The sequence below is a fragment of the Danio rerio genome, chromosome 24 (assembly GCF_052040795.2).
Source record: "Danio rerio strain M-AB ecotype USA chromosome 24, GRCz13ab, whole genome shotgun sequence".
NCBI lineage: Eukaryota > Metazoa > Chordata > Actinopteri > Cypriniformes > Danionidae > Danio > Danio rerio.
Genome location: NC_141044.1, coordinates 4,773,110 through 4,796,163, shown reverse-complemented (window position 1 = coordinate 4,796,163; position 23,054 = coordinate 4,773,110).

Below are 23,054 nucleotides of genomic sequence, written 5' to 3'. Positions count from 1 at the left end.
GGTATGTTAAACAATGTTTGTTCTGACAGTCAAAAAATGCTTAAAGGGCCATGAAACCCTCTGTTTTAGCAGGATGTTTTCACACCAGTAGTTTGGAAAAAGTCAGGAAATTGGGTGTGTCTAGCTCTGTTTGGGTGATAGTGTCGGGGTGGGAAAATGGGCAGGGTTTGAATAAAAATGGGAGTTGCCATTTGGGCACGCGCTGAGGACAGAGGAAATACAAACACACACACACATACACACGCAGGGGAGAAAGACAGTGTGTTTATTGACGGTGAAATGTTTGATACCACACGGTCGGCAAAAGTTTGCTTACAGTGTTCACGTGTTTAAACACAGAGAGCAGCATTTACAGCAGATCTTTCAAAATTGTGGTGATATTAACATAGTGTAAACTAACACTATTTCAGGTACAGTCTAAGAAAGCTAGCATGCATATTAATGAAGCGCATGCTTCACTTGTAAAAAATCACATTTTTTTTTTTTAGATATCTATGATTATATACAGTTACTCAGCTAACCTGAAAACGAATTTCATTTTTTCTAGTTTCCCAAAAGGCCTACCCTCAAGAGGCTCTGATTGGTCCGCTAACATATTGTGCTGTGATTCACGGATTAGCTCCACGGCACTCCTCTACAAGTTTGTGCTTTTGCGTTGTTTGAACAGTCCAGTCAGAGGCTCAGAGCAGCAGCATCAGCTGAATCAGACAGAAATATAGAGCACACAACTCACGCCTGCTCTCTAAAATAAAATCTGACAAGTGTCTTTCACATAAATTCGGAATAAGCATGTGTAAGTAACATAAAACTTTCTCATATCTTTTGTGAATTTGTTATCTGAGATGTAGGACGCACGGAAAGCGGCTGCATAGAGAGACATGCATAGAGAGAGACACTGCATGCGCTAACGCTGCTAAAGATTGTGGCTGTTTACAGTGGTTTGACTGAAACCTTGTTCACGTCCTCGCTACAGCATATGCTAGAATGTTGGCGCTAGAAACTGTGCATGTAGTTGATCAATTCTAACAAATAAAAATACTTACAGGTTGTGGCTCACGATCCATAGCTTCATCAGTTGGGGTAGTTTTAGCTGAATCCAGCCCTGAACTAGAAGAGATTCTGGAAGCTGTCCTTTGTCAAATGCTAGCGCTATATCTTTTATATTGTTCTCTGGAACATAATTAAAATGAAACTGTAAGCACTTCTCTCTTTGTGTCGCGCCTTTTGGAAGCTCAAATACAGAAACAGAAGAAGCTCTGTGGAAATAGCAGCGTTTGAGCTGCATTTTAGCTTTCTCTGCTATAACATTACAGCACCTCTGGCCACACCCCTTTGCTGCGTAGGGTGTGTAAGCGAGGTGAATGCATGCAACCGGAAGCCCTTGTGATCTCACTGGCCTGGATATATATGTTTTTGTAGACTCCAAATTTGTTCGCTGTAGGCTTTGCTAAGTTAACTCTGTAAAAGCCAATGTCTCCCTTTGCATTGAACTTTAAGCATATTACATTCAGAGATGTTGTTTTTGTTCACACAGCTACATTACACCTCAACTAAAGTTTAAAATATGATATTGTAGTGGACCACCCCTTTAAGGGGGCTAATAACATTAACCTTAAAATGGTTTTAAAAACCTAAACACTTATTTTATTCTAGCCTAAATAAAACAAATAAGACTTTCTTCAGAAGAAAAAATATTATAGGAAATACTGTGAAAAATTCCTTGCACTGCTAAACATCATTTGGGAAAATTTTGAAAAAAAAAAAAGAAAATCACAGGCAGTCTAATAATTGTGACTTCATACCTGACATATATTACAGTATTTGTAAAGTTCAATCTTGAATGCTACATATGCGATTTTGCATATATTGCCATATATAATTCAATATTTATCTATGGTGTCTTACAGACTAAGAAATCCCAGATATTGTGGTCTCTATATACTCACCAGCCACTGCATTATTTACACCTCAGAGCTGGACCCCCTTTGCCTTCAGAACTGTAAATGCTTTTAGCATCGATTCAACAAGATGCTTGAAACCTTCCTCAGAGTTTTTGATCCATATTGACATGATAATGCTCATCTGGTACTATGTGGCTCAAAGTGTGCCAAGAAAAATATCCCTCGCACCCATTAGACTTCCAGCCTGAAACGTTGATCCATGCTTTCCCACTTATGCCACATTAAAACAGAATATTCCAACAATTTCAGCCTTGTCAGATTTAAATTTTTTTGGTAATACTTTACAATGAGGTTGCATTAGTTAATGTTACTTAACACATTTACTAACGTGAGCAAATAATAACCATACATTTATTACAGTATTTGTTCATGAAAATACAGTTGTTCATGTTAACTCACGGTGCATTAACTAATGTTAACAAGCAGGATTTTAGATGTTAATAATGCATTGGTAAATGTTGAACTATGATTAGTAAATGCTGCACAAGCCTTGTTCATAGTTAGTTCATGTTAATGAATATATTAACTTATGAAACCTTACTGTAAAGTGTGACCGATGTTTTTTTTTCCAATTTGTTAAAAATTATTACAATTGTTTTCTATTTGTCTAACTTTGCAAAGATTATAGATATATAAACATGGTTCACTGGCATTACTATGAACAGGCAAATGCGCACTGCTCTAGTATGTCCGCCACAGTAAATTAAGTCCCGCCTTCTGACTGAAATAGACATTTGTCCTTCTTTATAGCTAGGCGGGAAGGATTTAGTTAGTCAGTTGACAGTGGCCTCTGGTGGATTTACATGAGAACAGCAGGCGCGAATGGCACCTGCGCACAAAATTTAAGATCTCAAAAAGTGTACACAAAAAACATTTTCAGAATGAGCCTGTGTTGGCAATTACTCCAGCACTCTCGTTTTGCATCACTTCACGTATCTGCTTCATAATACCATGGTAATAAGTGTTGAATACTTTAGCTCATTCATATACATGATTCCTGCAGGAGTCACATAGAATTTAATGAGGACCACAACTCCCAAGATTCCATGCTGTCATCAAATTATGCCTTTGTTTGTTGTGAATACAAGCCCTCTAGTGGCGAAAATGACATACTGTGCCTTTAAGTAAAATTTACTTAAAACAAAAAAAAAACAAAATGGCTTACTATGCCCTAAGTGTACTACGGTATTTAGTTAAATATAGCATTCATTAACAAAGACTTGTAAATAGTATAATGTATACAGTTTAATACACTTCACTACAGTTTGATTCATTTAATTTTACTATGGTATGTTTTTCAAGTGAGATTACCCAGTTTAGCACCTACCCAGTTTAGCAACAATTCAACCAATAACATGAGGTGGGTCTGGGATCTGTTTGATTGGCCAATAACTGATGTACAGTATGATGTTTTTGGGGAAACCCGTCTGAAAACAATTAGTATTTTTTGCTCTTCAGTTTAAACACAGTTAGGATGGAAACTGTATAAATTAGCTAACTGCACAACCTGCGCTTCATTTAATATCAATGCTGATTTTACTGCTCGCTGTACTTCTTTTCCATACCGAAATGATAACATATGCTATATGCTGCTTCAAGGTTCAGAAAAAGTTGTTTCCACCGTCCTAAATATTTCAGTGGTCTTAAGGGATAAGACCTCCGGACGCCCCCCGCCTGGTGTGAGCTCAGATACGGTGCTGCTCTCTGTTTTTTTTTTTTTTTTTTACACTGTGTGGGCAAACAACCAACCGGTGATTTTTGGCATGGTTCTGCACGGGGACGGCCGTCCGGGGAGCTGTTACTACGCCGAGTGACTTTCCTTTCCGCTCGTTTGGAGGAGTAATGGCACAAAAAGAGAGTGAGAAAGCAGGACGGCCTGTTTACCTTAGCAACAAGAGCAGCTGTTGTGCTGCCACACACAAACTTTTTTACGCCTGTCTGGAAAAGTGTTCAAAAAGGTTTTCTGAGTGTTAACTATGAAAGTCACTGTGCTATTCATTCCAGAACTTACTTCATTTGTTGAAAATAAAAATAACATGTAAATCTATGTATGGCTGCAGCCAGTGTTGGGTGCAATTAGTTACAAAGTAAATAGTGACTGTAATTAAATTACTGCTCTGATGGAAAAATAAAAAATACAACAGTTATAACAGAACTCACCATTGTATATTACTCCACCCACATACAGTGACAAGCAGAGGACACTCTCCAGTTTGACAAATATCGCATAATGTACTTTTGAGGCTTTTTTAGGCGAGAATGTAGGTGTTTAGATCGCAAATATGCAGTTTATTTATAAGGAAAGTGCCTTTATTAAAATATTTATAATTTCAGATTCAGCATGGCGGCGGCCATCAGCCTGTCAGAGCAAAGAAATTAATGGTTGACTGCCCCAGAGACCGCATAATAAGTCCTTTGATGGAGAAAAACTCAGCGTTTTCTTTTTGTATTTCAAACTACGACTAATCAAATCATTATGAAACAGATAAATGACAGTAAAGTCAATTTATAGTGCTGTATTTATACCATAGTAATCTGGTATTGTTTGCTTTGCCTTGGCTTTTTTGAAGATAAATATGGAAATATCCCGATTTCAACAGAGAAATATTGTGAAATCTCTGTAGACTGATGGCATTTCATGCCGTTCAGCCTTATAATCTTAAAATATCAGCAAGATCACCTGTTTTGTTTTCACTTTAGATTTTAAGCTAGTGAATCATTCAAACACTAGCTCTAGAGTGAGATTGGTGAATGAGCAATGGTTTCGACTGATTTGACACTCAACTGCAGATGGTGTGTGTGTGTATGTATAAAAAGTAATATATATATATATATATATATATATATATATATATATATATATATATATATATATATATATATATATATATGTGTGTATATATATATATATATATATATATATATATATATATATATATATATATATATATATATATTCTGAATAGAATTATTTTTCAAATGAAGAACATTTAGTGTCTATTAAGAAAATTGCATATCAATAATAATGATAATAATAATAATATTATAATAATAATTTTAGTATTAATTCTTTAGTATTTACATATTTAGCAGAACTTGATTTTTAAACTAAAGAAGGTTTTAAATGTCGTACAACTGCACATTTTTAATAATAAATAATAATAATTATATATATATATATATATATATATATATATATATATATATATATATATATATATATATATATATATATATATATATATATATTGTAATATATTGTGCTTTTTTGTAAACAGATAACCTATTGATAAACCAAGCTACTTTTTTCGACAAATCAATCAGAAAAAAAAAAAAAATTAATTTGTAATCAGTAAAAACTTTTTTTAGAGTAACATAGCCAGCCCTGGTTACCTCACAGCAAGAAGGTCGCTGATTCAAGTCCTGGCTTAGTCAGTTAGCATTTCTGTATGGAGTTTGCATGTTCTCCCCATGGTTGGGTTTTCTCAAAGCACTCTGGTTTCCCTTACACTCCAAAGACATGCGCTATAGATGAATTGAATAAACTAAATAGTCCGTAGTGTATGAGTGTGAATGAGTGTGTATAGATGTTTCACTGTACTGGGTTGCAGTTGGTAGGGCTTCTGCTGCATAAAACATATGGTGAAATAGGTTCATTTCGCTACGGCGACCTCTGAAATAGAAGCTAAGCCAAAGGAAAATGATGGAATGAATGTTATAAATTTATTTAAATAATAAAAATGTTTATATGTTGCAAACATAGAAAGAAATCTGTGATTTAATGTATTTAATCAAAAACACAAACACATATTTACATAAATATTTACCGACACTTTCAGGTGTAACAAATCCAGACTATCTCAATGATTTATGGATTGCTAAAACAAGGGGTTTGGATCTGTCCACACGTATAAAATCAGTGTTGACCTTGTAGGCTAGCTAAACATTCCATGCAGTTAAGTTGACCTTGGAAGCTGTGAGGTTGGATAGAAATGTATGTTCTTCATGTGATGGATGGGAATGGATTGCCCGGAGTGAAACAGAGAATGAGACATCACCTGAGGGAAGGTCTGCGAGAGCCGGAGATAATAATTGTGCAGAGAATTTCTTGTCAGTCAGAATTTCTTCATTTCCTGCAGAATTTCACAAGACTTTTATTTCAACCACATCCCAGGCAATCAAATTCACAGTTGTAACCCTGTCCCTCCTTTTGAGAGCTAAAGTGGCAATGAATATCTTTATGACATTAAAATAATAATAATACAAATATTTCAGCTCACTATTTAAGTCTCAGCTCTAAATACCCCACAAATAATGTTTGATAACTCTTTGACACTGCCCCTTTTAGGGTTTGATACTAATTGTGCCATTTTGGTGACTGTCGCTTTAAATTCAAATCATGCTCTTTTCAAAAGAGGGCGGAGCTACAAATGCCTGTGTGTCAGCATAGTAGCAGATTAAAAAACAAGACTAACGTTTATGCTAATGAGGGAGAGATGATCACTAATGGGCGAGGCTTTCCCCCTTTGATGACACATACAAAGGGAGTATTTCAATCAAAGTGTTTTTGCAGGCTGTTTATATAGAGTGTGATTATAAAAAAATAGATTCATACATTTCTATCATTAAAAGCTGCTTATATTCACACACGGTTGCCACACAACTCTATTTAAATCCTTTATAAAAGTGATTTTTGCATAATAGGTGCCCTTTAACTTAAATTATGTGACTTATGTCTCAGTAATCTTCAAATTGAACTAGTGTTACCTTAATTTTTTTATTTTTTTTGGAGACCTGTGTAAATTGTAATGTAAAAATATGTCTGTGTAAAGAATAAGCAAAGAATAACCCTGCAGCTAATATTGAAATTTTCAGTTTGAGCCTGTGGGAATGCTGATGCAAATATATGTCAGGTATTACACTAGGCCTGTGTTTCCTACAGTTCAGTCTTGGCAACGTAACATTCGTTTTGTTTCACTGTCAGTTTTAAATTGTAACTTGTTACAATGTATTATTAAATTTAAATGAGGAAAGTCTACTCATTTCACACAATTAATTGATCAACACAGGCTCATTATGGATACGTACTAGTCTACTATTTCTGAGGACGGTGAAACACGATAAAAAAATTATGAGACAGATAAACCAGGTAAAAACACAAGCTCATTATCAGTATGTAGCCCCGTATACATTTCTGCAGAGCACAAATTATGTTGCCAGAGGTATGTAGCTACATTTCGTCTTTAAAAGGAACTCCACGGGGCGGTATGATGCCACTAGTAAAGTAAATAACAGGGTAAGAACGTGGTAAGATCTGAAAATGTAGTAAAAACCAGGCGACCACAAGGACTTTTCTTTTTCTGGATTGCTTTTAAAAACACTGTTGGTTCGGTTTAGAGAAGGCAGTGGGAGGGTCAAACGGTGCTTTTGAAATCACTATCAGTCAAATTTCTGCAAAAAGCATGAGCGAATGGCACCCATGAGAGAAATTTGAGATCTGAAAAGCGTACATAGTGGTCCCTGGTGGATTAGTGCCTGGTGGACTTGCAAAAAACTGTACGTTCTTGTATGAATTTCGCTATCTCCAGAAATGTATACAGGGCTACATCCATAATGAGCCTGGGTTGTGATAACGGCAGCCAGAACAGAGAAAAAAAGTCAAACTTACTGTTGTGCACTCATAAATGTTGCATAAGAAACACCTCACACAAGCAATAATTGATGATATAATACATATGTAAATACATATTAATGGACATACTTAAAAAAATAATTTAAATATTAAAAACTTTCAAGGATTTAAGATGTAATGACCATTAAATGTATGGTCATGCAGTATAAAATCTTGTAAAAAGGGTCCATGGACAGCTGTGGATATGCCTTAAATTTGCAGTATGTTAGTCTTCGATGAGCAGAATCATGATAGTGACATAATAGTTACACTAATAGTTATAAAGTGTTGTCATGAAGATGTAATAAAGCAAATATTCATGAGTCTGACACCCTCGAAGGCCAACTCACACTTCAACGACAGATAACCAGCTTACAGTATGTCACTTATCAGATATTCCAAGACACAGCAACAAAAAGTTAAAAAAAACTAGGTCTCCCTAACAGCGGTAGCACGCTGATCCAGCAACCCTGTCTGTCAGTACAGTGTGAATTGGCCTTAAGGGGCTGCTGCATATACATACGTGCTTGACATGTCAATAAATCTGAACGCTAACGTCAGGTTTTAGGTACTTCTTTCTCCTAGAAGTGTCTCCTCCCTTGTGCAACAGTGTCCCAATATAATCCCTGGGCCCTGAGCGGTGCTTGAGCCGGTCAGCCACTTGTTATGTTGAGGTTGGGCCCCGTCAGGAGGGGTTGACAGCCCCCCTGGGTGCTGCGGCCTCTGCCACGCTATGATTCATGACTGGCTGCGAGACGGGGGGAAGTTCAAGTCTGCCCTAATCCAAACACTGAGAAAATGGAACAGAGGAAGCAGGGTCGAAAAGAAAACACAGCCAGAGATGGAGAGAAAATGTGGAGGGATGCAGTGAACTTGCAGAACGCCGGAAAAAGCTTTCAGTGGCATGAGTGAGCGATAAATCTGCTTTAATTTCTGTTTGGAGGGATTACTGCATTCTAGCATTTAGTTTTCGGTTTAGTTTTATTTGGCTTACTTTCATTTGAAATGTCCCTCACATCGCACCTTCCTCTGACCATCACTATGAGGGAATCAATAAGGAGACAACTCGAAACATTTTGTCTTAAAACTGATTGTACTGAGGTGGCAAAGTGGCTCACAGCAAGTAGATCGCTGGCATTTAGTGCAGGCTGTGTCAGTTGGCATTTCAGCGTGGAGTTTCCATGTTTTTCCCGTGTTCACGTGGGTTTCCTCCGGGTGCTCCGGTTTCCCCCACAGTCCAAACACATGCGGTATAGATGAATCGTAAGTTGGCCGTATTGTATGACAGTGTGTATGAATGTTTCCCAGTACTGGGTTTGCGCTGGAAGGGCGTCCCCTGCATAAAACATATGCCGGAATTGTTGGTGGTTCATTCCACTGTGGCGACCCCTGATAATCAGGGAATAAGCCAAAGGAAAATTAATGAATGTATGATTGTACTGAGGCAGAGAATTGCCAACAACAGCTCTGTCAGTTCGGAAATGTGTTGATCTGTTGGTTGTGTTAACACTATTACACTCATTTCCTTTCTGGTACTCTATTAAAATGGTTACGAGGACATGTCTTGTGTCCTCATAATTCAAAATGCTTAAAAATCATACTTAACACATTAAATGACATTAAAACATTTGCCACATGCATCATGTGATAGTTGGGTTTAGGGGAAGGGTAAGGACATACAAGTGTTTTTTTTTTTACTGTAAACACATTATGCCTATGAGAGTCCTCATAAACCACCAATACCAATGCGTGTGTTTATGTTTAAAAGCCAAAATTTATCATCTCTTATGTCCGCTTATAGATAAACCAGCTGATCTACGTGACTTTGAAACGTTCCAGTGTCCCTGTATCTGTGATTACACGAGTAACAGCGGTGAGTTCAGTGAATCACAGTCATTTCTATTGAGCATGTGAACACAATAGCAAATCAGCGCTGCTTAAGAACGTGCTCCACTGCACTTAAATATTTTGTGGGAAATTTGGACGTTGTTAAAATTTCAGTACTGATTGGTGCCAAATTCCAGTATTGTGACTGTAATTGGCTATAGTGTATGTGTGCGTGTATCAATGTAAGTGTGTATGGGTGTTTTCCAGTACTGTGTTGCAGCTTGAAGGGCGTCGGCTGCGTACAACATATGCCGGAATAGTTGGCGGTTCATACAGCTGTGGTGACCTCTGATAAATCAGAGACTAAGCCGAAGCAAAATGAAATCAAATGATCAGGAAGAGCTTGATTTCTTAAACTTAATTACAAATGGCTGTTTACAACGATCCAGCTAACAACTGAAGGGGAGAATGTGGGTGTGCAGTAATGAGAATGAAAATATTTTCAGTTATTCCTCAACGTAAAACCGTTTGTCAAGACAAAAAATTCTAATTAAATTACAAGTTTAAAACAAACTGCGATATCAAACCCCTAAAAGTCTGAGAGAGAGACTCCATGAAACTGATAATTAAATGTCTCACCCTAGCAAAAGAGGTTTAGTCTGAGATCCCTGGTTGAATTTCCCTTTAATTAAAGCCAAGCTGAGTTCGTAGCATCCAGGGACTTCAACTCTGTAACACCGAATCTATATTTCCCTTTCACTTCAATTTCAGGAGTTCCGTCTTCCTCCATTGGAGTTAATAGTTTTAGGAGATCACTTGATATTAATAGGAACTGATTTTCAATATCCGCTTTGCCCTGGAGCTCTTGTGTATGTTGGTGCAGAGCTTGCTGTGAGAAGTTGCTAAGAGCTGTAACTTATAAACAGACTTAGCATGCTAATGAATCCGGTGCTTGTTTGGGCAGGTCATTTCACTGCTGTGCTGATTGTGTAGTTTGTGCTTCCACTGCTGGGGTGTTAGAGCTTATGGAGTGCTGCTCTATTTCCTCTTATTACAGGAAGTTTAAAGAACATACAACATGGATTTTTTTTCAATTCAGTTTATCTTTATTTCTAGAGTGCTTTTACAATGTAGACATAGAAGTTCTAGTAAATTGAAACTGTGTCAGTCCAGTTTTCAGAGTGGAAGTTTAACTCAGTTCAGTGTGGTTTAATTTCACTACTGAAAATCCAAACACTGAAGAGCAAATCCATCGATGTGCAGCTCCACAAGTCTTAGTAACTTGGGACAAATTAGGCTCAGTTGGTCACAAGCATTTCTCCTCTAGCCAAACTTGGAGGCAGGAGATTGCCCAAGGTGTCCATATCCGGGACCAGGCCGTATCCTGAGCTGCTGCTGCGCTGTTGGTCATGGGGGAGTGGAGAGTATGAGACTGATTACAGAGACGCTCCAGGGACAGACAAGTCTTCGCTGAGGCCAGCTTCCACCCTCCACTGCTGAGACTGCAGCTCTGCACAAGACTTTTGGCCAGCGGAGAAATTAAAATGGTCGTGCCAAACTGAGTCTGGTTTTCTCAAGGTTTTTTTTCTTCACTCTCCTATTGGTGAAGTTTTTTTTCCCTCTCCGCTGTCGCCACTGGCTCGCATGGTTCAGGATCTGAAAAGCCACTCATCGATGAATTTTCTCTTTAGTGTTTGGACTCTCAATAATGACTTCAAACCACACTGAACTGAGCTAAACTGAACTGAACTTAAACACTAAAAACTGAACTACCCTGATCCATGACTATGACCATTTATGTGAAGCTGCTTTGACACAATCTACATTGTAAAAGCGCTATACAATAAAGCTGAATTGAATTGAATTGAATTGAAATACTCGTCTGTCACTGGGTCTTTCACGAATCAGCTTCATACTCTCCACTCCTTCATGACTGCCACATCATCTGCTCAGGATACGGCCTGGTTCAGGATTATAGAGACCTCTAGAACAGTGGTTCCCAACCTTTTTTTTTGCATGAGACCCCCTTTTCCCCCGGAAAATAGTCTAAGCCCATTTATTTTCTTACGAGTGTGAATAAAATGTCAATATTTATTTTACTTTATAAAAAGTCTGATTTATTCCTATTTTCATAGACTCAAGAATTAAGTTTGCTGCTTCCTCAAACTACTTGACTAAACTAATCTGAATCAACACAATTTTCAGAGTTTTTTTTTATTGTTTTATGTTCAGTCCACTTCAATTTGTAAAAACAATTAAGTTTGTGTCATTTAGTGTATACATCGTCATTTAGACCTTCTTTAATTACACAGCAACATATCTATATTTAAATATCCTTACATTTGTTAATATGACCTTGAGCAATATGTTATGAAAGTTTTCAATATTCTAGACAGTAAAATATATTACAAAATAATAGTAATTACATGTTTATGGTTCATGTGCACATCCAGTTCTGATTTAAGTAGATTTTCATGCTGTACAAAATGTAAAAACTCTATCGAATTGCCACAAAGCACAAAAGTGAAACATCACCGGTGTATTTGGGTTTCTCCTGGTCTAAAAGATCAAAAGTGTCCTCAGCTTTGTTTTTTATCTAATGCATTTTTCCAGGAGGTCGTGATTAGTTTTCTTTGCTATTCTGAGATGCATCAATGACATATGTTTTTTTTCAAAGGCTAATCCACCGCCGAGACTCTCGAGAACCATTTTCAAAATGACCCTCATTACATCCACCCTCATTGAAGCTTTTAGAGCTGTTTCGATGGTATTGAAATGATGCTCATAAATTATCATGCGAGATCGCCTTGCGTGATGTCATCAATGCAAATGCTACAGGGTTTTGCATTTTGTCCCTCTGGATGGATAAAATATGCATTATAATGTAGATTGTTGAACTTTTACTTCTTTTAGCGTATGTAATCTAATGTATGTATGTATTCTAATTAGTTGATCAAAGATAGATGCGCTTGTTTATACAATAAGAGGGAACATTAAGTAAATGTAAGCTAAAAAAAATATGAATAAGGTATCTACTGTGTTACTGCATATTCCTCATCACTACTAGAAAACTGAACATAAAATATTTGGGTGCATTTTTAATAGCCATCTTTGTTTAATTTATGGACTTATAAGACGAAGAAGAGCTTTCTTAATTGTTAATACAGTTGTCAGGTTGGTGGTCTGTAAATATGAGAACTAAAATGAAATTAGTCAATCAAAATGAACACAAAACATGTCTGGAGAAAAAGAGGAGGAAGACATGAAGATTATACACACAAAAATAAGGTTTGCTGTTTGTTTAAAATATTCATTTAAATTGAGTTGAAAAAAAATCATCATTGAGTTTTTATTTTAGGGACAACTTGATTGAATCCACTTAAATTTGTAAAAACTAATAATTTAACTTAATTTCTTCATGTTGTCCCTACACAAATCAATTGTGATGGATCCCAGCACTTTTTACAATGTACAGTATATTGTAATGTACTCGAACCAGCAACATACTTGCTGTAAGGTGACTGTGCTAACCACTGAGCCACCGTGTCACCCTATATGAACTGTAATTTATTGAATTATGCTTGGGACAGTCACATCATAGAACAGTTTTAGTTTTTTTAAATGATGACAATGCCACATATGTACAGGTAAACTTAAAATTATTCGCCCTCCTGTGAACTTCTTTTTTAAGCAGTTCCCAAATGACATTTAACAGAGCAAGGAATTTTTCACAGTATTTCCTATAATATTTTGTCCTTCTGGTGAAATCTTATTGGCTTTAGTTTAGTTTGAATTCAATTTGTTTTTAATCTCTTTAAACCCTTTTTAAGGTCGATATTATTAACCCCCTAAGCAATTTTTGGATTGTCTACAGAACAAAGTTTAGAAATGTGTTGAAAAAAAATATTGGAAATTGGAGAAAATGGTATACAAGTGGGCTAAGAATTCTGACTTCAACTGTACATTTTGGTCACGTGTTTCAGTGGAAATGCAACATCATGTCAACAACCCATATATACATTCACATGCACCTTTAACCCCTAAACTCCTATATCTGCTGTTTGACAGCTTCATATTAACACCAGTGAGCGATGCATACTACAAATCCCACCTATAGTTTAATGTGCTCTATTAGCTTACTTATCAAAAAGGTACAGTAAAGTGAAAAGAATCATGTTTTTTAATGCGCATAAACATGAACCTTCCATTAACCAACCAATATGCTCCCTTTTCACCTTTTCATAAGATAACTAAAGATATATTAGTCGAAAATGTGACAAGTATCAGGAGACGATGACTGTTGTTTTCTTTCCCTGACACAACCAATGCTTACGATTTCCCTTTCTTCTGCAAGGATGCTGGGGTTTTTTTGGTGTAAAAACAGCAGAGGAATAAATTTGGAATAATTGCAGCCAAAGTGCCTGCCGTTCTCCGCCGCAGCTTCAGGGAACGAGGAGAAATCATCTGCCGCCTTTTTCCTCCTCCAGCTCTCTGCGCACTGGTTCCCTTGTCATTGCCGAGCAGAAGTCTTGCCTGTTTAAAACAGACGTAATTAAACCTCTCTGCTCTCATTAAATATACAGCTGTCTGCAGCAGAGCTCCCCGGCACCTCTAAGTGAATGTAAATTTCCATTTCATGGTGCGCGCAAAGGGAGCGAGAGAGGAGAGTCGTTCTAGCAAGCCCAACTATCCTGCACTGCTGGCAGCACGAAAAAAAAAAAAATTACCGCACCCCTAAAATAATTGCCCCTTTGTTTCCAGTGAAGCCACGTATGGAACAGCCCTCGCGTTATATAATTCATGCGTTAGGTAGAGTCACAGGTCTCCTCGTCGTTGGAAAATATGGAGCTTTGCGATATGAATAAAAGTGCACTGAATTTGGTAGGGGGTGAAATTTTAACAGACTCCGTAATGACTTCTTCTCCGGTTTGAATGCTTATGCAATCTCTCTACTAGATGAAGGGACACTGGAGGAATTGCGAGGTTAATCACAGACTTAATGAACTTTCTTTTTATATAGCTCTATTCAGGAAGGGAAATATAATTGAATATGAATATTCGCAGGATTAATAGGTAAAGAGTGTGGCTAATGCCAAGCAAGTGGCTCGCTAAGTTGCTGAGTTTTCATTGGTTGTCTGAACTGTAGGCGACGGCATTAGCTGATGCGTTGCTGTGCCAATCTGGGGGAGCAGAGGTGGATGATTCTAAGTGCCTGTTTTGGAGCCCCCAGAATTACAATTGGGGGCTAATCTACCAAATCCATAACCCTTCACATTTACACCTGCCCAAACCCCACTTCCACAAACAACGACCACCATCAGATTGTTGTCTGCACTCACAGCAAACTAATGGTTGGAGCGAATAATGTCAATTTTGACTTTAGTCCAACTTCAGTGCTACTTTACAGAAGTAAGCAACTTAATTCTAAATAAAATTATCGATAGCACCTGTAATGGGTCTTAGAAAGACCTCTGGTTAGTTATGTCTCTGATACGCACATACAAAAACTGACAAAAACCTGAAATTTATAGAAGACGACTATTTATTTATCAGGGGTCACCACTGCGGAATGAACCGCCAATTTATCCTGCATATATTTTATGAATGCCCTTTCAGCCGCAACCCAGTACTGGGAAACACCCATACACTCTCACATTTACTATGGCCAATTTAGCTTATTCAATCCACTTATAGCGTGTCTTTGTCTTTGGACCGTGGAGGGAAAGCGGAGCACCCGGAGGAAACACATGCAAACATGGGAAGAACATTCAAACGCCACACAGAAACACCAAATTATATTATATTATATTATATTATATTATATTATATTATATTATATTATATTATATTATATTATATTTTAATATATTTTAATATATTATATTATATTATATTATATTTTATTATATTATATTATATTATATTATATTATATTATATTTTAATATATTATATTATATTATATTATATTATATTAATTATATTATATTATATTATATTATATTATATTATATTATATTATATTTTATTATATTATATTATATTATATTATATTATATTAATTATATTATATTAAATTTTAATATATTATATTATATTATATTTTATTTTATTATATTATATTATATTATATTATATTATATTATATTATATTATATTATATTAATTATATTATATTATATTATATTATATTATATTATATTATATTATATTTTAATATATTACATTATATTATATTATATTAATTATATTATATTATATTATATTATATTATATTATATTATATTATATTATATTTTAATATATTATATTATATTATATTATATTATATTTTATTATATTATATTATATTATATTATATTATATTATATTATATTATATTATATTATATTATATTATATTATATTATATTATGATATAGCTTGATTATGAAGTATATTTGCAGACTATATAAACAGTGGTATAACTTCTTTATCTTAGGTAGCTTTACATTATATAAATAATTGGTTCTAGCTATTTTTCCTTCATCTTGGCATTCTCCATCTTGAAATTGCAGCACAACAATTCTCCATTACATTCAGCAACTTACATCTTACTTTTTTTTGCCTTAAGTGTTGTATTCCGTAATGTTCAGTTTGTCACCGTGGCACAGGTGAAGTAAGCCGACGAAACTATTTCCATAATTCCTTCGCAGTACAGAAAAAAATACTGTGTGGAAACACACCGTCAAGTCAAAATGATTCAGACCAGTTCACTAGAAACTCAAACAGCTTCAGGCTCTTTTTTTAGTGTCTGTTTCGCATATTTAAATACAGACGGCAATGAAAAATGGTCCAGATTACATCAACATACATCATTCTAATAGCAGCAAAAGGGTGATTGACAACCAGAGTTGAGTAAGAATGGCCATATCACCAGTCCCTGCAGTTCAAGACCCAGGGGATGCTGGGACGCATTTCTGACAAATAAGGGAATGCAGTGCAATCCTGGGGACAGATATTTCTATATAGGGAAAAAAACAAGAGGGTGACCAACTATAGTTGCTCTCGAGCCTTAAATAAATGCTCATTGCTGAAACTCGAGGTCTCGGGATCTCACTGCCAGTCACTCACCCTGCCAAAGCACATCTATAATTCAACTCTATAAGCCCTCATACAATTCATAGAGCCGTTGTGTGTGTGTGCATGGGGGAAGGCATCCTGTCCTTAATATACGGTGTCTCTGCTTTCACCTGATCCTGTTGCGTTTACGTTTTAATTTCATGGCAGAGTCCTGACCACCCGTCCCGCTCTCTCAGCGTGAAAGGTCGCTTCACCCACACTCACAAATTCAATTACCTCCATGGGCCCCGCCTCGCTCCGCCGTGCCCTCCGCTTGATGCAGCTGTCCACAATTTGTCCACTTCACTCTTCATTTTCACTAATATCTTCCGCACGTAAGAAATTTCACGCCTATCTGTGGATTTTCTGCACCATAAAGACGTCAACCAAAAGCCAGCTGTAAATCAAATGCCATAGTAGTGCATTCTCTCAGAGTTATTTACATGGCTTAGGGGAAGACACTGAGGAGGAAATCTGCTGTTTTTGCTTTACCCAGCAAGCTTTTTTTTTGTGTTTAAAAATCCAGCTTACACTTTGTTTTGGGGTGACGTAGTTCCAGTGTAGGGGAGAGTGAGGATAAAAGTAACATTTGTCATGAAAACCTCATTTTAAAATATAAAAAAGATAATAAAAGCAGAAATCTATATTTGCTCTAATTATTAACTCATAACAGTGGTCTATCACTGTAGAACAACTCCAATATAACTTCACTTTAAAGAAAGTTGCACAAAAGTTGCACATGGAGTTACTTTTGACCCCATCAACAATGACGAAAAGTCAAACAATATTTGCTAGATTTACTGGCTTAATCTTGTTTATTTTAAATATCTCTGACTACGACCTTGTTAATGTTACCTGCAAACATAGTTTGTCCTTTATTTTTGCTAAAAATATTATACAGCATTTTCATATAAAATTTCAGCTCCATCAAATGTTTTAAAAGCAATGCAACAATGCAAAATGTTGCAGTTTTCTATAATTCTTCAATATTTTTGTATTATTATTGGCAATATGCATTAATCTTATATATCATATGAGTCAAAACCAAGCTGCAACCTCATGAAGCCAATAAGGAAGTAACTGAAACAGATCAGCTTTTGCCTACTCTTCATCACGAGGAAGCCAAGTAGGAATCATTAATAAGTGTGTTCATTATGTTAAGTGCATTTGAGCATCACATATTATTTGCACATTTATTGAATGGAAATGTCTCTGATTCACGTATGCAAATTCATCTACAGATGGCACCTTTATAGCAATGTGCGTGCAGTCAATCGATCTGATTACATTGGGAAAACCGGCGATCACTGCAAGTTGCGCTTTAATGTTTGGCTGGTCAACTGTATGGTATGGAAACCTTGTATACTTGCTAGACATATGGATGATCCCGTCCCATACAGCTGCCATCGCACGGCTCAAATATACTTTGTAGTGTGCAATTTCACCCAATTGCCTCTAGGAGTTGCCAATAGAAATAAATCAATCACACGCAAGAAATGCACGTACACTAGACATGAAGTTGGCGTGGACCAACACACATTCTCATGTTCATTTCATCGTTAGTAAATCCAAACTTGAGCGTGAAACCTGGCCTACGCAAAGGTAATGGTAAATTGACAAATTTTAAAGCTAATAAAAACATGTTTACAGCCTGGTACAAAGGATGGTTTTGGTGCATATAGCTAATATTACCGTTCATGACAACTGTGAGGAGGGCAAATGTTTTTGTAACTCATTCATTTCATTTTTATTAGGTTATATTTAGTCTGCAAAATCAAGGGCGTGGCCACTTGAGTGACAGCTAGGTCTCCCTGGTCGCCATCTTGTTACCTTAACTGATTGCAGCTGATTAGCCGCTGAGCTCGGCATATAAATTGTATTATTGTTTTGTTGTATGTGGCATTACACAGTCAATTGCCAATTGGAGGATTTGGCGTGCTGTGTATATACATAACATTGACATATATATATATATATATATATATATATATATATATATATATATATATATATATATATATGATGTGTGTGTGTGTGTGTGTGTGTGTTATAGGATTGGGGAGGGTTTGAGAGTTTATCCTCGATTATGTATATAAAAAAAACATGTCAGAAACAACCTAAGCATTTTTTGAGAAGTTGAGGAGCGTTATTTAGTCACAGAGTGTTCCAAGCTTTCCTGACCCCCGTGATTTAATATTCAGTATGCAAATATAATTCATAAACCGATAAATAAGACTGAAATAAACTGCAGCGTGAGTCAGGTCCAGCTGTCAGCAGGAGTTTCCAGGCCTAAACAAACACAGGAGCCCTCGAGAGGCCAGTGGTCTGAAGAGCTCAGCAGGGGTGGCCACAAACAGGAAGAAATCCTCTTCACCTTCACATCTCAATGAGGACCGTCACTCTTCCTGGACAAGCTGGAAATCCGAGAGTTCCTGGAAGTTCTGCTCTACCTACCACAGCTGGTTATTTAAAGAGCCCAAAACCAATACTTTAATGTCACTGCGTTCAGCCAGCAGACCACAGAACCAGGCCTTTCACTCCAAACCGACATGCTATTCTCTGTGTTGTCGAGGCTTTGGTTAAAGCTGATGGTAGAAACGCCCCTCTTGTTTTTTTTTTCCTCAGCCTTTAACTGAAACTCTGTCTGGTAAAGCACATGTTCATGTAAGTGTTGGGGCGAATGAGCCATGATGCAGGTACACACAGGTCTATTCATTATATGTCATCATGTCTGGGTCCTGACTTTATACATGTGGGCGTGAATGTTTAGAAAGCATGCTGTCTCCTAAAAATAACACCATTCGCAAAAGTTGTGCCAGCAGATTAAATAAATGGAAGCATTGGTTACACTTTATTTTTGGTGGTCCATTTTAGACTGGGTTAGGGTTAGAGTTAGGAACCTGAACAACCTAAAACGGCTAATTCATATGAATTTATATGATATATATATATATATATATATATATATATATATATATATATATATATATATATATATATATATATATATATATAATCATATAAATATAATATATATATATATATATATATATATATATATATATATATATATATATATATATATATATATATATATATATATATATATATATATATATATACACACACACACACACAGTTAAAGTCAGAATTATTAGCCCCCCTTTGATTTTTAATTTCTTTTTTAAATATTTCCCAAATGAGGTTTAACAGAGCAAGGAAATTTTCACAGTATGTCTGATAATATTTTTTCTTCTGGAAAAAAATATTACTTGTTTTATTTCGGCTAGAACAAAAGCAGTTTTTAATTTTTTAAAAGCCATTTTAAGGACAAAATTATTAGCCCTTTTAAGCTATATTTTCTGGCTACAGAACAAGCCATCATTTTACAATAGCTTGCCTAATTGGTCTAACCTGCATAGTTACCCTAATTAACCGAGTTAAGCTTTTAAATATCACTTCAAGCTGTATTGAAGTGTCTTAAATAATATCAAGTAAAATATTATTTACTGTCATCATAGAAAAGATAAAATAAATCAGTTATTAGAGACTAAACTTTTATGTTTAGAAATGTGTTGAAGAAATCTTCTTTCCGTTAAACAGAAATAGGGGAAAAAAATAAACAGGGGTGCTAATAATTCAGGGGGGCTAATAATTCTGACTTCAACTTATATACTTATACAACTTATATATATATATATACATATATTAAAATAGAATTTCAAAAACAGTATAAGTAAAAAGTTGACTATCAAACTAAAGTGTTTCTGATACATTAAAAAGCAAGAACAACAAATTTACAGAATTGCTTATCACTTCTCACAATTGAAGATCATCATGTCGTTTATGTTAGGGTTTAAAGATGAACTTCCGGTTGCCAGTTAAAGTAAGATTCCACACAAGGTCCTAGATCTTGTTTTAGATGATAAGCGCGAGGAAAACACGGTCTATTAGCATTTCATCTTTCCTTGGACAAAACATCCGACAGGCACAAGAAAGCAGGCGCCAAGTGTTTATGTAGGTAATAAAAACAGGAACTAGACACCTAAAGACGGAGCCCTAATCCTGACAGCATCTGAAACAGCATGAAGTCTTTATTATGATTACAGCGTTTGACTTAATCTTTGAATCCAACCATTATAGTTCGTTTGTCAGAACATTTGATGATGTGACAAATTAAGAAAATATGTTGTGCTTTAGGTAAAACTGTGGCCATATAACACATGCAGAATGCAGGGCATTTTTTAAGTGGTTTGATTTAACCAAGACCTATGTGTATTGATTGGTTTATAGTGCATCTCAAATTCAACGGATGTTTCAGTTCTTCTTCATAAAGTTTTCTGTCTATGTGCAATCTATCAATAGATCAGTTGAAATGCATTTGAAAGGTGCTAGATGTACATTTTTGGCTCTTCTAAATCATAAAAAAACCATAACGTGTTTGTTTATATTTATGAAACACGCTAACCGTACCCAGCATGCACACAATGTCATATGAAGATTATCTTTAGTTCTATTTTGGTTTCAACGTCAGGTGACCAAAGATTACGTTAATTTGCTGTCTAATATTGACGTCAGCTGAAATCTAATACTGATGTCTTCTGGCATTGATATGTGGTTGGTTTTAGGATTAACTAACTAACTCCAACATCATTTTAACCTCATGATATGACGTCCATACAACATCAAAGTCTAACATCAGTAGAAGTTTATATTTGGTTGGTTTTATGTTGTGTTATTACCTAACTAAAATAATGTGACGTCCATACAATATCAGAAGCTAACAACATTTGCTGTTGATTTTTGTTTGATTTTAAATTGTGTCATGAAATAACTAAAATTCATCTTGACGTTGAAGTCTGACCTCTAACTGATGCTGGGTTCTGCCGTCAACCTGATTTTCATATGCAACTAAAACTCAAAGTTAGACTAATGTTGGAGTCCAATGTCAATTTTACGTCTGTGTTATGTCCAGTGCCTGCTGGAAATATACTTGTTTCAAGAGTTCACACTTAGCTGATGACTGATTATAAAGCTTGTTCTGTATGCTTTCCCGGGAAAGAGCCCTGAGCTCATAAGATCCTCAAGCCCGGTGCTCCCTCCCGTTTGCAAGGCGAGAGGTGAGTTTGAGCTCAGGTAGATCTGGAGATCTCCCCTGCTTTAGTAGCTAATGAACAGATAGTGATTGCTAAGAGATAACCACTTACTAGGTGCATGTCTATGATGCCGATTTGGATTAGTCAATTAATGTAAGTTGTATGTTTTTGGATGGTGGGAGGAAACCAAGAAACCCGGGGGAAACTCACGTGAGAATGTGTAAACTCTGCACTGAAACATTGGCTGGCTAGGTAAGGTATAGAACCAGTAACGATCTTGCTGTGAGGCACCCATCTAGGAAAGGAGGAGGAGTAGGAGTGGAAGGAGGGATTCTTCAAACGAAGATGGCTGTTAGATGGAACTTATTTTGGATTTTATAGTGTATATAGGAATTTATAGTGGCTTAGGAATCGTCTGATTGGTGAATCATAAATTGGATAATGCAGGACCAGCCGCAAGCAATCATAAGCATGTGATCCTCTCGAAATTAGTTTATAAATAAATTTCACAACTTTCCAAAATAAATAAACAAAATCTTAAGTCGGTTATTCTCCTTTTAAAATGTCTGTCTTTGGTTTGGTCTCTATAACCAGCCCACTGCAAGTTTAATCAATTCTATTTCAGCATGTATGGGTTGCACATAAAACACAGTTTATTTATTTTCAGTCAGATTGGCCGCTTCAATGAATTGTGCGAAAAAAGCTGGTGGACTCATAGGACAAGTAGCAGTCTTCGAAATTTACTCAAAGTTATAAAAATCCACATCAGGTTGTCTTACATTGTAATATTGTGTCCTAACATCACACAATATGACAAGATTTCATTGATAATCTGAACCATATCTGCAACACAACAGAAATATTGAAATACAACAGCCATTCAGAAGCACAGAAAAGTGAACACACTCCAATCAAATTAGTCTAATTCATACATATTAAACCTCTTTAACATTAAAAGTACACGCTGATTGACTGATTTTTGTAAGCCACAGTTCTAACTTTTTTTTTTTAAATATTTGTTTGCTAGTTATTTTATTCTCAAGATCTGAAGTAAACTATCTGCTGCTGCTTTCAGTATGGCAATAAAAGTATTTAGCATTGTATTCAAACTCGCATTGGTAGCATTTAACATTGAATAAAGCACATTATCAGTACCTGAGGTAATCTGTCAGTAGTTTATGGTGATGTTCAGCTGCGATGTCAAAGAAAAATATACTGTTACATCATGCAGTTGCTGTTACAACATGTAGTTAGGACACAGTGTAGACTCGATTGTCAGAGACGCTTGCTTCTGTTGGTATCGTCAATCTGGCAACCTGCATTTGCGTGGAGTTTTGGAAGAGGGGCCAGGTAAAAAAAAAACTCTCTACGGTGTTTTTAATTTGGATTGCAATACCAAG